General features: G+C 43.7%; 1 protein-coding gene across 4 annotated transcripts in view; it reads right to left on the reverse strand.

The window, feature by feature from the left end:
* Positions 1-14897, reverse strand: part of CHD6 (chromodomain helicase DNA binding protein 6) — a 188030-nt gene extending 173133 nt beyond the window's left edge. For all 4 annotated transcript variants that reach the window (XM_019637000.1, XM_019636999.1, XM_019636996.1 and 1 more), the window contains exon 1: positions 14774-14897. The gene's annotated coding sequence lies outside the window, so the exon portion shown is untranslated. The remainder of the gene's footprint in view (positions 1-14773) is intronic.
* Between the last annotated feature and the right edge of the window lie 1774 nt (positions 14898-16671).

A 16671-nucleotide genomic window follows, 5' to 3' on the forward strand; every position in this document is an offset into this window, starting at 1 on the left:
CCCGGCTCCCATGCCTCAGTTCAAAGACTTAAATCCAAGCCAGGCCACTGCAGTAGCCTCCAAATTCATTAACCTGTCATCTGGCCTCTCCAAACCACTGGTTCTCAAACTTGGATGCACACTGGAATCACCTGGGAAGTTACCAAAAATCCAAAACCTGGGTCTCGCCTCCAGAGAATCTGGTTTTATGGTGTGCAGCCTGGGCACCGGTATTCTGTAAAGCTCTCTGGGTGATTCTAATATGCAGCTGAGTTTGAGCACCAGTGTTCTATTAAAGAATCTGGGGGCCAGCCGAATGGCTCAGTTGGTTAAGAGCTCGCTTAAGAATGTGAGCTGTAAGCAACAGGTCGCCTGTTCGATTCCCACATGGGCCAGTGAGCTGTGCCCAAGCTGAGCTACCACTGAGCTTCCAACAGGTGGCAGGATGGTTCAGCTGGTGAGAGCACATGCTCCTAACAACAAGGTTGCCTGTTCAAGATGGTGGGCTATGCCCACCTGCAACTAGACTGAACTTGCCATCTTGAGCTGAGCTGCTGCCCAAATGGCTCAGGGGATACAGCGCGCGCTCTTAACAAGGCTACCAGTTCGACTCCCGCATGGGATGGTGGTACGCCCACGTGCAACTAATTGAACACAGCACCTTGTGCTGAGCAGCACAACTGAGCTTGGAGCTGAGTTTGCTGTGCCCTCCACAACTAAGATTGAAGGACAACAACTTGGCTGTTCCCCTCCCCCAATTCCCCAATAAAATCTTCAAAAAAGAACCCGGGCTGGCCAAGTGCAGAATACCACCTACTCTCCTGCATTAAAACCTCTGATGAGTCCTCACTGCCAGCACAAATCTAAACTCCTTACCATGAACTTCAAATGCTTTCCAAGGTCTCCAGTCAACTCCTCCTGCCCCGCTGCCCACACAACCCCACAGCTCCCCACTCTAGTCCGCCGAAACGAACTTACCACTTGCCCCGGTCTCTTCGCAGGATACTTCCTAGGCATAGAAGGCTCTCCAAACTCACAGACACCAATCCCAGTCTCTGATTACTAAACTCCAAATCAACTTTCAAGAAACAATTTCAGTTTCTTCCTTTCAAAAGCCTTAACCAACTCCCCTGGGTAGATGCTGTTCCCTCTTCTTGCATTCAAAACACAATTTTGGACATAGCTCTAATCTGATATTTATCATGATGTTTGTAGTAGCAGTTTACATTTCTATCTCTTCTAATAAACTGTGCATTCCTCAAAAACAGAGACCAAGTGCATTTGTTTCTTCAAGTTCCCAGTGCCCAGTGATGGCTGAAAGCTCAGTAATTATTTACTAAATAAATGGCCATCACATACTGTGGAATAAACGAGTAACAACCTGAGAAACGACAAAAGCAGTTCAATACGAAATGTCAAATTAGTTATATAGGCAAAATCTGACTCCAGAAGCGCAGGGGGGAGAGGGTGCTTCTGGCAGATATGCAAGGGGAAAGCCCCATGAAGACACTGGGACTTGTTCTCAAGTCTCAAAGGAAGAAAAATATCAAGACAGGCCAAGAGCGAGGGGCAAAGAACTATGAGCCAAGACATGGCCCCTTGCCCAGGAAAAAAAGCCATTTAGCTCTGCCTTGGGTTTCCCCAAAAGATACCCTAGATAAAACCTTTAGAAATCAATTGTGCTTTCCTTAGGTGTATAAATCTATTCTCTGTCTCGTTATCCTGCTTTATTCTTCTTCTAAATCTTTATCACCACTTGATATATCACAGTTCTGCATATTCAGAATCTCCCTAGAACACAAGCTGCACGAGAGCAGGAACTTCATTTTGTTTACTGCTGCACCAGCCAGGTTACATCACAGCCTCGCACATGAAACGGTGCTGACTGGGTAAATGGACATATTTATTATGAGCTCCTGCTCTAATGCTTCCTTTCACCAATAGATTTCCTCCCGACCTCACTCAGTCTCCATACATCCAAATCCTGCCTATCCTTCCAAAACCCTAATAAATTTACTGTCCGGTGGCTCAAAAGCCTTCTGACTCCTCACCTCTCTTTTCTGAACTCCCAAAGCCCTTTATCTTTCTTGTCTTATGACACTTTTTAGGGGCTACAATGCGATAGCACAATTATCTGTGTACAAGTATTTATATATACTTTATCTCCCCTTTATACTATAAATTCTTTGAGGGCAAGCTCTAGGTCATCCCTCCCACCCCCAGAGCATAATGCCCTGTAGAGTTGCTCAGTAATCCCTGATAAATAAAAGGAAAAATTAAAGGTGATATTAAAGCTTTACTATCTTAGTATTAATATCAGAAAGATTAAGATCAGGCTGGCCAAGTGGCGCATTGGTTAAGAGTTGGCTTGGGATGCCAGCTCTGAGCATCAGGGCCCCGGTTTGGTTCCCACATGAGGGCCAGTGACACTGCGCCCTCTACAGCTAAGATGGTGAACAACAGCTCAACCTGGAGCTGGGCTGCAGTGAGTCGCTGGTGACAGCGTAGGCTGCAGTGGGGCTGCAATGGGCTGCCTTGACCTACCGTGAGTTGGCCAGCAGCCAGTGTTGAGTGGCCGGAAGATGCCGTGAGCAGCTGTCCAATGGCCTGTGACTGATCTGCCTCATCCGGGAAGAGTGCAATAATAATACCAACATGGGCCAGTGAAGTGACGTCCTCCACAACTAGACTGAAGAACCAAAGCACAGCAACTTGTCTGTTCCCCTTCCCCAATTCCCCAACACTGTTCCCCTCCCCCAATTCCCCAATAAAATCTTAAAAAAAAAAAAAGAAAGAAAGAAAGAGTAAGATCAATATTGATCTATCTCCATTCATCTTGGCTCTATGGTACCTGATTCTTTAAAATATCCAACTTATATTATGCTTATAATGTGCCAGGTATTATTCCAAGACTTTATATAAATTAACTCATTTAATCCTCAAAACAACCATGAGATAGGCATTATTATTTATCTCCATTTTACAGATGAGGAAACTGAGGCCTAGAGAAGTTCACACAGCCAGTAAGCGGCAGAGCTAGGATTCAAACCCAGGTGGTCTGGCTGCAGAATCCATGCAGTTAACCTTTATGATTTCTGGGCAGCCTCCTAGTCATAAAGCTAAATGTGGCCTTCGGAGAAATTTACTTTGAAAGTATTAGAGATGTGAGGATATTTAAGGCAAGAAACTATCCTTGTCATATGAAAGATGGAGTTCCAGAGAGCAGTAAAAGTAGATAACGGGACAGAAAAGGAATGGAGGTTTTTGCAGTACATAAGGGCAAATGCTGGTCAGAGACCTAGAACTTCAGGAGCATCTATAGGAAGGGATGAATAAAGAGGCAAACATAAACTCTGGCATGAAGTTATCCCAGGCAGAGCCCATAGTCTATCTATAACAGGGGGTGCTGAGAATGGCAGCAAACTGTAGAGCTTAAGAATAGGCAGGGCTCAAACTGCCTGGGTTACCGGTTCTGCAGTTACAGACAACTTACTTAACTCCTTTGTCTCCATTTCCTCAACTGTAACATGGGCTTAATATCAGCACTTAGCCATGACGATCAACAATAATAATCCATGTATATTCATCAGGATGGGCTTGGCTATGCTGCAGTTAAAACTCCATTTTAAAAAAACTCACTCAATCGTTTAAAGCATACAAATGCTTACTTGCTTACACTACATAACCATTACAGATTTCTTTCAGAAAACAGGTATCTGCCTAGAAGTGTCTCACATCACTTCCACTCAAATTTCAATATCCAAAGCAAGTCACAAAGCCATACTGAACTTCAGGGTGATAGAGGAGTGCAATCCTACAATGTACCCAGAAGAAAGAGAACCAGAATATTGGTGAACAGCCCTAACGACCACGACACCATGAAAGAGCTAGGACCATACCTGGCACACGGTAAGCACTCAAAGACTGGTAGATACTGTTATTATTAGCATGATTATTGAGGGGTCTGGGAAAAACCCATTCTAATAACCTTAAGTCATAAAGCTGAATGATTACGCAGATGTGAAAAAAAAATCTATCATGCACATTATTTGCAATACAGCAAAGGTGAATTTTACAGGTATCTCAATGTGATATAACAGAGGGGGACATGCCAAAAAGTTTCTAGTAAGCAAAAAATAGTAAACAAGAGTTACCAAAATAGTACAAGCCTTTTACCATGATATAAGAGAAGGACATGCCAAAATGTTTCTAGTAAATAAGACATAGTAAACAAAAGTTACCGAAATAGTACCACTCATTCTTACTCATTTAAGAGACACAAAATTTCATTGATAATATCTTCATTTTATTTTGGAGAGCATAAAGGTTACGTAGGCTTTCACAAATTCACTCCAAATCTCAGAGCACTCATTCCCCGTATTTTCCCCAAAACGTCTTAAGGAAAATTCTCCTATGTGGTTTTTTTTAGGAGCCTAACCATCAGAGTTAGGGAAAGAGTCCTATTTAGCAAAATGAGAACTGAATTTTAATCCTAACTTGGCCTTAGACCACCAATATGGCCTCAAAAACATTTACATGACTAGGACTCTGTTCCACCATCCATAATATGACGAAATTAGGCTAAATGGCCTCTGAAGTCCCATCCAACTCTACTCTTCTGCAATCCGATGAAGCCAGAGAGGCTTTGGTTTAGAAGAACCTGGTTAAGATGCTGAATTGTGTGAAATCTGATAAGGCTTAAATTTTAAACTAGTAAAAAACTGCCATGACCACAGCTATAAGGGCAGCGATTAAGCTTAGTTCAAGAGTGGGCATGGAAGGAAGTCAGGAGCACCCAGGGAGCACCCTGACAGCATGACATGCTACACAGTTAGAGCGGATAAGAGCAGAGTATGACTATCACATGTAAATAAGGAGACTGGTACTGGGGCAGCTTACGAAATCAGTCTTCAAGTAACATCTCATACAGAGAGCATTCCAATCGCAGCTCTGGGAACCAGTGACAGTGATGCGTACAAACTTGAAGCAAGGAAATTCTAAACCTTCTAAGCATAGGATCTGTCAACTATCAAATCGCAATTCCAATAGACTGGGTTTTCCAATTCCTTAAGACCCTAAAGCAGTAATCCAAATATATGCCTAGAGATCAAGAACTTGAAACCTTTTGGAGAAAGTCAAACAGAGGAGCCCAAAGCATGTTACAAAACATGAAGCCGCCCAATCAGTGAGGCTGTGTAATTTTCAGCGAAATAGAAGCCCCTGCCCAGACAACCTACCACGACATCTTCACTGTGAGAGTGTAAGATGGTCCCTGCCGCAGAATTAAAGAGAAAGCAGTGCTGTTTTTTAATGAACACCAGTGGAAGACAATACAGCATTAACTCATGCCATACACAAAGCAACAAACACTGCTGCGTTAATAATTAGTAATTAATAATCACTATTCCTGCAGCCCTATCCATGATCTTTAAGAGCTCTCAGACTCTAGCATCCCATGACTGCATAAAGCCCTTACTGTGTCTCTCATGCTCCAAGAGTCACTGCCTAAATGACTAACAAAACCTAAAACCCGGCAAACGCACGTAATAAAATTATGGTATGGTTAGAAAGATTCACGTTATTAGGTCTGCACAGCATTTTAAAAAGCTATGATTCCACATGTGCATCTTCATTTACTTCCACAGCCATGTTCCCTTCCTCTTGTCAATCACAACATAATTTCCAACCCTGCAATAGCTATTAATCAATACATTAAAATCAATGCTATCCTTTTTTTCTTTTTAATAGGAGATTAAAAGTACAAGTAGATGGGGCTGGAGGAAGGGAAGCATACATAACCCCGAGTGAGTACAAGAAATCTTTGAACAAGTCAATTTTTAAATATATTGGGGACAGAGGATAAGTCTCAATCTTTCAAGGGAGCCTTCACGAATATTATTAAAAACAAAGATTACCTTTATAAACTGAAAGACCATCCTCTAAGTAAGCTGAAAAACCAGAACTGCTTCACACAGAAAAATCTCCATTAACTAGTCTAAGGAATGAAGAACCCTCACTAACTAGCACTTTCTACTGAGAACTGAAAAACTACACAGTATTGCACTTCAAAGCTGTCTTAAATCTTCATATGAAAGAAAAAAGCTTCAGAAGTCACGCTGGAAGGCGACACGCACGTTAGTCACTGCCATGAAGAGTCACAGGCCTCACTGAGCAGCTAGCTACCTTGTGTTTGCAAAGCCTTACAGAGACACAGATTTGTTCTCTGATCTGACTCTTTTCTTAACATTAAATCAACTTTTAGACAAAAATAAATAGGTAAATGTAAATGGGAAAATAGTGCCCAATTTTCTTGTATGATTTGTTTAGTCTCATTTTAGGCTAAAGGGCAGTCTGGTCCCATATTGTATTTTCCTTTCTAAATAAAGAAAAAAAATCTCCCCCCACAACCCAAAAGAGGGGAGGGGCGCTAAAGGGTGGAGTACTTTGCAATCAAATGCCAGTGCCAAAAGCAGCATACGGCTATTTAAATTTAAATTAGCTAATATTAAATAAAATTTTAAATTCTTTTCCTCCCCCATTCTAGCCACCTTTTAGGGGCTCCAAAGCCACCTGTGAGTGGTAGGGCTCGCACAGACAAAGGATATTTCCATCGTAGCATAAAGTTCTGCTGGACACTGCTGATCTAGAACACTTTCCCAACTTTAAATGTGCTCCCAAATCCTCAGGATAGTTTCTTCTAACACAGATTACTGGGTCCCACTCGAAGCAGTTTATTTCAGTCAGTCTAGAATGGGGCTCCAAAATTTGCATTCCTAACAAGCTCCAAGACAATGTTCCCGTTGCCTGTCAACCAGAATAGTGCTCTCTATGGTAAAGAACTAGTTTTGGTTTTTTCCCAATCCATATGGACCAATACTTTCATAAAACACTAGAAAAATGAATTACCAGGGAAAAAAATTTTTTAAACAAGGACTATACTACAAAGTTACATTTTTTATTATTAGGTTCCACAGACAAATCGTCTCTCTTAAAAAAATGCTGTAAAAAAGTATCTAAATGTTTCCTTTCAAACTCTGGACTCACCTCTTCACAGACAGGTAACAAAGAGCCCACAGACCTGCACAGATCCACAGACTAACTCTGAGGGACCCTCACCTAGAAGAGCTAGCTTGTTTTACATCTTTACAATGATCTATTTGGAGCTGGTCATTAATGATCTCTTCATATCCTCTATCATTTCCTCAGTGTATTTTTACAACTCAAGGCAACACTCACTGTTAATTCCATTAAGCAGAATACCCAAGTCCCTTAAAATGACACTACACAGGGTTTGCTTAAAAAGCAGTCTGATGGTGCCATCATTTATAATGTGATCCAATTCTGTCACGTGGTCAACAAAGATAATGCCTTGACTTTTTCTTAGTAACCCATGGTTGAATTTAGACTGCTAACACTGCATGAGTTGTTATGCCAAAATATACAATGAACATTAATAAAGTCTCTGTGTTAAATTATAAAATTTCTTTCAGTAAATAAAATCTATGATCTTGACCTAGCTTACAGGACATAATTTTGCAAAGGATTATTAGAATACTAATGTTTTCCTTGAACCCAAATTAAACAGTCCAGGTACACTTCTTCACTCAAGTACACTTAGGGAAGGAACAAATCAAACAGAACCCTCTTATAAAAGTCAGTGCCCTTCACCGAACTGTCTAACGCTTAGGTGTTTCCCCCAATTTACATATCAAATCAAACAAACAGATTTTTTTTTTTGGGTACAACTTCTAGTCTGGCCCAGAAAATGGACTTCCATGAAAATCTCCAGGATAACTTCAAGTTCAACCACTTTCTAGAGACTACTCTTAGAATTTTATTGTCGCCCTAGTCTACCAATTTGCTTGACTTTTACTTAAGAACATTATAAAATAAGGCTCTTGAACTTTAAATACGTGATCCTTCTTCCTACCATAATATCTGGTTTAACAGAACTTGACATATATGCATGTTCTCTGTAAAATAAGGTTACACGCCCAACTAGACTTTATTTTAAGAAAAATTCCACTTAAATGCACAACATTAAAGGAAAAGTTGCAAGGTGTCTCATACTAAGTCTGGGGAATATAAAAATGGGAGGGATTCTTTTTAATAGTTCTTACAATGTAACAAAGAAAACCCTTTTGCCTCCCAGCATATTGACTGAAGCAGTAACAGAATGAAGAAGAAGTATTCAAAGCAAGAAAATGTCAGGAGCTTTTGCCATGGCCACCCCTCCGATCCCATCTGCAGAGGCAGATGGCAGAGACTGAGCCCAGGACCCTCTAAGACTGTCTTGCAATTGCCCTCGTGCCTCCTGCTCCAACCTTGACTCATTGGGCTGCATGGGCAAGGGCAGAGAACAGCTTCCCAAGCAAAACAGGCAGGGAAGAATTCTGGGGATGACCCTGGCCTGGATGCTGCTGTGAGGTTGCAGTACTTCCCCAAACCCAGGCCAAATGATCCAGACTGAGACTGCAGGACCTGCAAAAAGGGCAAAAAAAGGCCCAAAGAAGTCAGCCTCCAGACAAAAGGTTTTGCTCAAACAAAACAACTGTTTTGGAATGACCTAAATCATTGATCCTTAATAATTTTTGCACGTGGGTGGGAAGAGGTGGAGGAGGAGAGGAAGAGAGGGTGGGTGGGAGTTACAGATCTGAGAATCACAAAAGCAAGGATTTGCTTTCCATAAAAATACACAAAATTTGCATACTATTTTTGGGGAGTTCACAGACTACCCAAAGATTCCCTAGGGGCCCATGAATCCCAGGATAAAAAGTCTCAACCTAAATAGGTAAGAACTAAAATAAAGGTCCGGGCTGGCCGAGGGGCTCATTGGTTGGGAGTTGGCTTGGGAGCGCGGGCTCTGAGGAGCCGGGCCACCAGTTCGGATCCCACATGGGCCAGTGACGCTGCGCCTGCTACAGCCAAGAAGGTGAATAACAGCTCCACCTGGAGCTCAGCTACCGTGAGTAGCTACCGTGAGTAGCCGGTGATAGCATAGGCTGCAGTGGGGCTGCAGTGGGCTGCCGTGAGCTACCATGAGTGGCGGGCAGCCAGCATGAGCAGCTGACAGCCAGCATGAGCTGCCGTGAGCCGCCATCCAATGGCCGGCGAGCGACCTGCCTCACCCGGGAAGAGCGCAATGATCACAATACCCACATGGGCCAGTGAAGCAATGTCCTCTACAACTAGCCTGAAGAACCAAAGGACAGTAACTTGTCTGTTCCCTCCCCCAATTCCCCAATAAAATCTTAAAAAAATATTACCACAGCAGTTAGACCTTCTTTTAACCTGAAGCCTGCTGGCCTTTTACATAAAGAATCTTAGAATCAAAAAATGTAGATTCTAAAAATTAAATACATCGATCACATAGTATACAAGATAATCCAAAACATATTAACAATTTGCCAATAAAATAATATATTTGATCCAGAAAATTAAATGAATGCACACTCCCTATAAGTATCTTTAATAAAGGAGTAGAAATATAAAAAAATCTCTTATTTAGAAAATTCAAGTATATATATATATATCCATCACTTTGTATTTATGTTTGGATTCGTGTCCTGAAGTTATCTTAAAATTCTACTTTCCAGTTTTCTTGAAATTCTCTAATACTTAGTATGTTAAGTTCTTCTAAAATAGTTTACAGATAAAAGTACCATGGAAGTGTACTGAAAAATCAGTATTTCTTTGCTAAAAATTTTACGTCCTTCATTATGACTATAAAGAAAAAAAGGTTCATCAATTTAAAAAAAATTCCTCAAAATGGGAGCCCCATTTATGTCATATATACCAGGGGCGCCAAAAAAATGTATACAAGTGGACACGTTGGTCAACGTTGCTCGAGCAGTCGTTCGCTGTAATCAGGAGTGTCTGGACGCTGATGGTAACCACTTTGAGCACCTCTTGTAATTGCAGAAGTAAAACGTGACTTGTATTCATCTTTTGTTATCAGTATATATTGAGTATTACAATTTTAGCACCCTCTGTATATACATTATCAAAGATTCTAAAGGTCTTGATGGCAAATGGCATAAGGAATAAATGTAGGAGGATGTAAAGAATCACTATTACAAACTATAAAAACCAATTAATCCAGGTATTCTGAACGAAACTAAATATATTCCTCTGGATTTTATGACAATAATTTAGTTTAGAAATGAGAACAGGAATGGATATTTTAAAATAACCATTTTACTACCTTCAAGGCTTTTACAGAAGTAACAGAACTTATTGTGAGGGTATCAACGCCTCCACAAAATGCACTAAAGAAAAGAACATTTTGGCAAGGAAGTAGTGACTGCATTCTCCTTCTGCATATTTCATGTTTATTACTGTCCCAAGCTACACCTGACCCCCTAACTTCATGTTTATTACTGTCCCAAGCTACACCTGAACCCCTAAGTGCCCTAGGAAGACCATTCCTACACTGTAGAGACAAGGGCGGGGAGGTGCCCTCACAGTATTCTAATATGCCTCTTCAATGACAAATTCTTAAACTGGGGAAGTAAAAATGGGTGCGTGTGTAGAACAACTTAGGCAAAGTGTGTTAGTTAACCTAGCACCATACCACTAAAACATGACAGCACGCTTCAGCTTTGGAAGAAATCTTCAGAGGCTGTTGGTGAAAAGAATACTTGCTTTGCTTTATCCCCATGAGCTGGGTTCAAATTCTGACTCGTTAACATTTGTTTGCTTTCTGACCTTGAACAAGTTACTTCATTTCTCTGAGCTGCACCAGCCTCACAGTGGCTGTGAAAACAGGAATATTTTTTCATTTCTGTAGCCCCAGTGCCTGGGTGAGTGAACACACGCCAGGATTCATTCAATGCTAGTTCTTTGTGCTTCTCACAAGTACATGTCATAGCCTATTGAAAACAAAAATGTTCTCTAGGGAGCAGATATCTAAGCCCTGGCTATTATTTTCAAAATAATAGTCAGTCCCCCGCTTATCCGCGGTTTCGCTTTCCACAATTTCAAGTTGCCTGCAGTCAATCACGGTCCAAAATACTAAATGGAAAATTCCAGAAATAAAAAATTCCTAAGTTTAAATTGCGCACTGTTCTGAGTAGCGTGATAAAATTTTTCGCGATCCTGCTCTGTCCTGGGTGGGACGTGAATCATCCCTTTGTCCAGCATCCACACTGCATACACTCCCCTTCTGCTAGTCCCTTAGAAGTCATCTGAAACTCGCGCTATCGCAGGGCTTGTGTTCGAGTGACCTTTACAGAGCCTAACACTACGTCACAATGCCTACATCATTTACCCCCCTTCACCTCATCACACTGGCATTGCATCATCTCACATCATAAGGGTGAGTATAGTACAGTAAGGTATTTTGAGAGACCATATTCACATAACTTTGATTACCATATATTGTTACAATTGTTTTATTTTATTCATCTCTTACTGTGCCTAATTTATAAACTAAACATTATCATAGGTATGTATGTATAGGGAAAAAACAGCACAGCTCACCCACGAACCACACAAGTTTGAACTACCTGTGTCCACTTATACATGGATTTTTTTCAATGAATACTGTAAATGTATTTTTTCTTCCTTATGATTTTCTTAGTAACATTTTTTCTTTAGCTTACTAAATTGTAAGAATACAGTATATAATACATGTATCATACAAAATATGTGTTAATCGACTGTTTATGTTCTCGATAAGGCCTCCAGTCAACAGTAGGCTATTAGTAATTAAGTTTTGAGGGACCCAAGTTATATGTCGATTTTCGGCTACATGGGAGTCAGCGTCCATATCCCCCATGTTTTTCAAGGGTACATGGAGGGCTTGGTACTATCTGTGGTTTCAGGCATCCACTGGGGGTCTTGGAACGTACCCCCCGTGGATAAGGGGAGGACTACCATAATAATCTGGTACAGCCCAATTCAGGCAGTCCCATAGAATTCGCTGCAGCTCTTCACCTAAATTAAACTAAAGCTTTGTATAAAGGATGAAAGTATAAAGAGAACCACTAAATATTTATTAAAAATAAAACTATTTCAAACCTTGCTATATTAGGGGGACGAGCAGGGAGGGAGAATATAGTCTCCTCAGTTGATTAAGATACTAGATACCATCATTGTCATACACCAAAGATATTTTTGCAGGTAGAATCCTTGAATCCTAAAATCTCAAAGGTTCAAAAAGGTTCAGAGTATGAGCGGTCCACTTGCGACTCCATTTGGTCATAACCAACCAAGTCCACGAGAGCTGAAAAACATAGGCACCTACAGTGAGAATCAAGCCTGAGGGTATGAAACCCTTTTCCCTCTGGAAGAAAGAACCACAAACTCGGCTTAGGGACAAAACCATACTGCCAAGAAAACCATAAAAACTTCTTTGAAACTTCTATAAATCAAAGAGATCACCAAGACACCAGAGAGCCCAAGGGCCTGGTGTTTCTGAAAGGTTTCCTGTAACACAATGTAAGAGTCACAGATGAGACCTGGTTTCTAAAGAGATACAATTCTGCTTCAGATTTTCTTTGGTATTTGAAATAGTTATAAGAAAAGTAAATCAATAAACACAAAAAAACTGCCAAAGGATCTTCCAGGAATGCAGCCCTGTAAGTTGTGGCTTCCCCATTTCAGTTCCAACTGGCCTTTCAACTTCTTGTGTGGTTCGCATGAAGTAATATACTGATCAGTTCAGAGAACTTCCAATTATACTGACAATAAACTATAGAAACAATTATAAAGATAGAGAATATTAAAAAACTGTGGTCAAAATGATCGTATTGAAAGAGTTTGCAGTGCTGTAACAACAAAAGAGCTAAAAGTAAAAAGCAAAGAAATAACTGCAATATAAAAGATGTGACTCCAGGCAGACTATGAAACCACAATGAGACACAACTAATTTCCAAAAGATTTAGATTTACTTTGTCCATGGCCAGACTACAGCCAGAACAGTATCACAGTCTGATTACTATAAGGGAAATCCCAAAGCAATAAGGGGAAAAAAATTTTTTGTAAAAGATACCTTTTAATAGTCCATTAATCAAGAAAAATGTTTAAATAATTCACCACAATTCATTTACAAAATCTGCGCTGGGATGGAAAGAAGTTCAAAACTAATCATTTTACTACTCCCTTCTTTTCCCAGGCCTTCAGTTACAGTCATGCATCGCTTATGTGAAACCACCTGTTCTGGTTGGCATAAACCATGTTACTTGACGATTCATGCCTAATCATTTTATCATACATGGATCTCAAACCTTCTTTCTACCGCCAGAGAGCCACAAAATTCGCAAAAACTATCTCCCTGAGGTTGCCAAACTGATCTTCCAATTTGGCTTACCAACCAACTCTACACTGCCATGCACAGTCAGTCAGTACAGATCCCCACTAGGAAAAACGACTCACAATTAGCCTTGGGACCACAGCAGAGAGGTCCCTGTCAGGGCTTTTCTAAGGACCACAAGGTGTATCCCTAAAAGTATGTCAAAATTTGGGGCCTACTGGGATGGTATTCCGTTATGCTATTTGAGAAACAAGCAAATCTCAGGCGATATTGCAGGCATTCTGAAAATTGTAAAAATGTTTCAATGTGTTTTTTCTGTTCATGGATGTTACACCAGAAAAAAACAGTTTTGAGGGGGTGAGGAATAACACACACACAGCCCCAAAGATGCCTGGAGATGCCAAGGATTCTCTAAAAACCTTGGTCGGATTACTAATGGTCCATAAAGCCTAATTTGGAAAACACGGGCCTACAAGTTCAAAATTGAATTATACTGCCTTATTAGATTCCACACTACCGAAAACCACAGTCCCATCAGTCATAACTGGAACTAGGATACTTTATGTACACAAATATAAGTGCCTGCTTATGTATTTTTAATTGGATCAAATAAAACTGAAGCTGCAAACAAACTCAAATTTCAATTATCTCACTAGTGAGGGGATTTCCTAATAGCGTCTTTTTAAAAACCAAGTAACCGCCAACCCTCTGCACATCTGACAGGAATGTCCCTTGAAATTTGGGAGCAACAGACTCCCGTTACCTCTCCACAGCCCAGTGGATAAATACCCTGAAAGGGACACATTCCTTTTTTTTTTTCCCCCAGCTTAAACATGCAATCTAATAATGCATAAAACTTGGCTGCGGAGCTGCTGGGCACCTCCAGGGTTCCAATTTTTGGGGCGAGAGCGCGCTAGTGCGTAAGAAGGGGGCGGAGGGGTGCGCGCTCCGAGGACGCGCCGGGGCCCCCGCCCCCTCCCGGAGCAGCAGCCTGGCACCAGCCCACCCTCCTCCACCCCTGCAAACAGACGCAGGACGCCAATAGAGCAACTTCTCCGCGGGGGCGGCAGCGGAATAGCGGTCACCCCCGCCAAGGCGCCGCGCGGCCGAGCCGGGGGGTCCCTCCTCGACCTGGCCTTGGGGGTGGAAGAGGGGGGCTCCGCACGCCCCGCCCCCGCCCGCCAGGCCTAGGGCCGGGGGCTGCCGGGACCCCCGCCCCTCCGCGCGGCCCGCAGCGGCGCACTCCCAAGGACGGCCGCCCGGCACGAGCGCGGCCTGAGCGCAAGCCGGAGCGGGGCGCGGCGGAGCCTGGCCCCTCTCCTCAGGCCTCAGGCCGCCGCCTGCCCTCCGCCAGGCCGCCCGCCGCTGGCCCCGCTCGGACCCCGGCCCCGCCGGGCCTCGGCGCCGCCGCAGCCCCTCATCCCGGCTCCATTCATAGGGGCACCCCAGCCCGGCCGGCGGGGCGGGGCCAGGGACCTGCGGACAAGGCCGGCCTGCCGAGGCCAGGGAGGAAAATAAAAAGTTAAGAGAAGAACTTACCTAAAATGGCTCCTGCAGCAGCCAAAATACAAACAGCTATTATTTGGTGAAGTTTAGCTCAGACACCCTGCAAGGACACCCTAACCCGGCTCGGGCCCGCCTTCCTTGCCATGCCATTGGGCTTCGCCAGCCCAAAACATAGAGTCATTGGTCAGCCTGGCTGCCGCTCATGCAGAAGCCCATTTCAAGCTTGCTTGCAGGGGCGAGTGATGGGCTCGCTCCATTGTGCTCGTATTTGCATGGATGTGATCGCGGCGCTGATTGGCCGGCGCTTGGGGCCGCCCCGCCCCCTGCCTCGCGCCCCCCGCCTTGGAGACGCCGCTGCGCGCGGCCCCGCCCCCCGGGGCCGAGCCTCGGGGCCACGGGGGCGGGGCGGGGCCGGGGTCCTGCGAGCCGAGGGGGCGGGGCGGGGTCCTACACGCTACAGACCGCAGGCAGGGGGCGGGAACCTGGAGCGCTCGCTACCCGAGCCGTGGTTCAGCCCGCAGGTGGAGGTCTCACAGGTAGCGGGCTAGCCATCTGGAAGACCGGAGGCTGGCGTCTCCGGGGATGGGAAAAGATGTGGCTGGGGTCCCGCGACAGAGAGATTCTGCTGGGGCCGAGGTCCCGCAGACAGAATCGAGGAAAGAAGAGGGTCCGCAGGGCAGGAAAAGAAGGTGCCGAGAAGCCAAGCGAAGAGCCAAGAAGTCCCATGCTCTGTCTCCAGCCGCCTTTGCTGCCTCTCCGCCTTGGCTCCCTGGCACTCCTCGCACACAACCGGTTTCTTCCCAAGGCCCTCGCACACCTCGGGAGTTTTCCAGTCCCAGGGATCCAGCAGCACCTTGGATACACCTCCGTAAAAGCAGGTGTCGAACGATGGTGTATATATTTTTCAGGCCTTTCTCCAGCACCATCCTTGTAGCATCCTCAAGGACAGGGCCCAGCATTTGGCAGAGATTCAACTAATTGTTTAAAATGTCTTAATTCGTTCGTTAGCAGCTAATTTTTGAGTGCCCACTAAGTACCAGCCATTGATCTAAGACGGGATACAGCAGTCAATAGGAGAAAGACCTTGCCCTCGTGGAATAGGTGAGCTAATGGGAAAGAAAGACAATACATACAAGGGGCAGGCAGTGATAAATGCTATAAAGAAAATAGATGGAGGCAGAGAGGGCTGGGGAGTTTGCCATGCCTTGCTGAATACTGTGTATGGCATCCCACTACTGCCCTCCTACTGAGACCTTTGTGGTCACTTGACTCCTGCCCTCATCATGGGTGTTTCCTTAGCGCCACTAAAAAATGGTTAGATTTTGAATGTAGAGGCTCATTTTACCTTAATTAAAGTAGGAACGTCCTGAGTCGTGATGATTCCAAGAGCAATTTGTCAGATACATTTAAGATGAACATGGTTTGCCTTTGTCAGGGGTAGCGGGAATGCTTTAGCAGAGCCTTACTGCACCCCCAGAGAGAAGATATTTTTAGTGTCTTTGAAACCACAGGATTCCTGTGGTTTTCAGCCTGTGGCCCTAAGTCTCTTCTGAGGACCACTTCTTCGCTTCTTGGCAGACACAACAGATTTCACCAGTTTGAAAATACAGAGATAGCAGCCCCCTGCCACCTGTCTACCTCACCTGGGCACATGATTTTCATTTGACTTAAGGCTGGCCAAGAAGCCTTACGGTCCTTCCTTCCGCCTCGTTCTTCCTTAAACAAATGTTTATTAAGCACCAACTGTGTTCCAGGTATTGTTATAGACACAAGGGACACAGCGTTAAATAAGGCAGACGACATTCTTATTTATCCTCAGGGACCTCGTCGTCTAGTTGAAGACAAGATAGAGATATACACATGGACCCTGAGAACCTACAATCCTGCCAAGCTGTTGGTGGGTGAGTGTGCAAAGAGCTGCTTGTTTCCCC

This window comes from Hipposideros armiger, unplaced genomic scaffold (genome assembly GCF_001890085.2).
Source record: "Hipposideros armiger isolate ML-2016 unplaced genomic scaffold, ASM189008v1 scaffold_31, whole genome shotgun sequence".
Classification (NCBI taxonomy): Eukaryota; Metazoa; Chordata; class Mammalia; order Chiroptera; family Hipposideridae; genus Hipposideros; species Hipposideros armiger.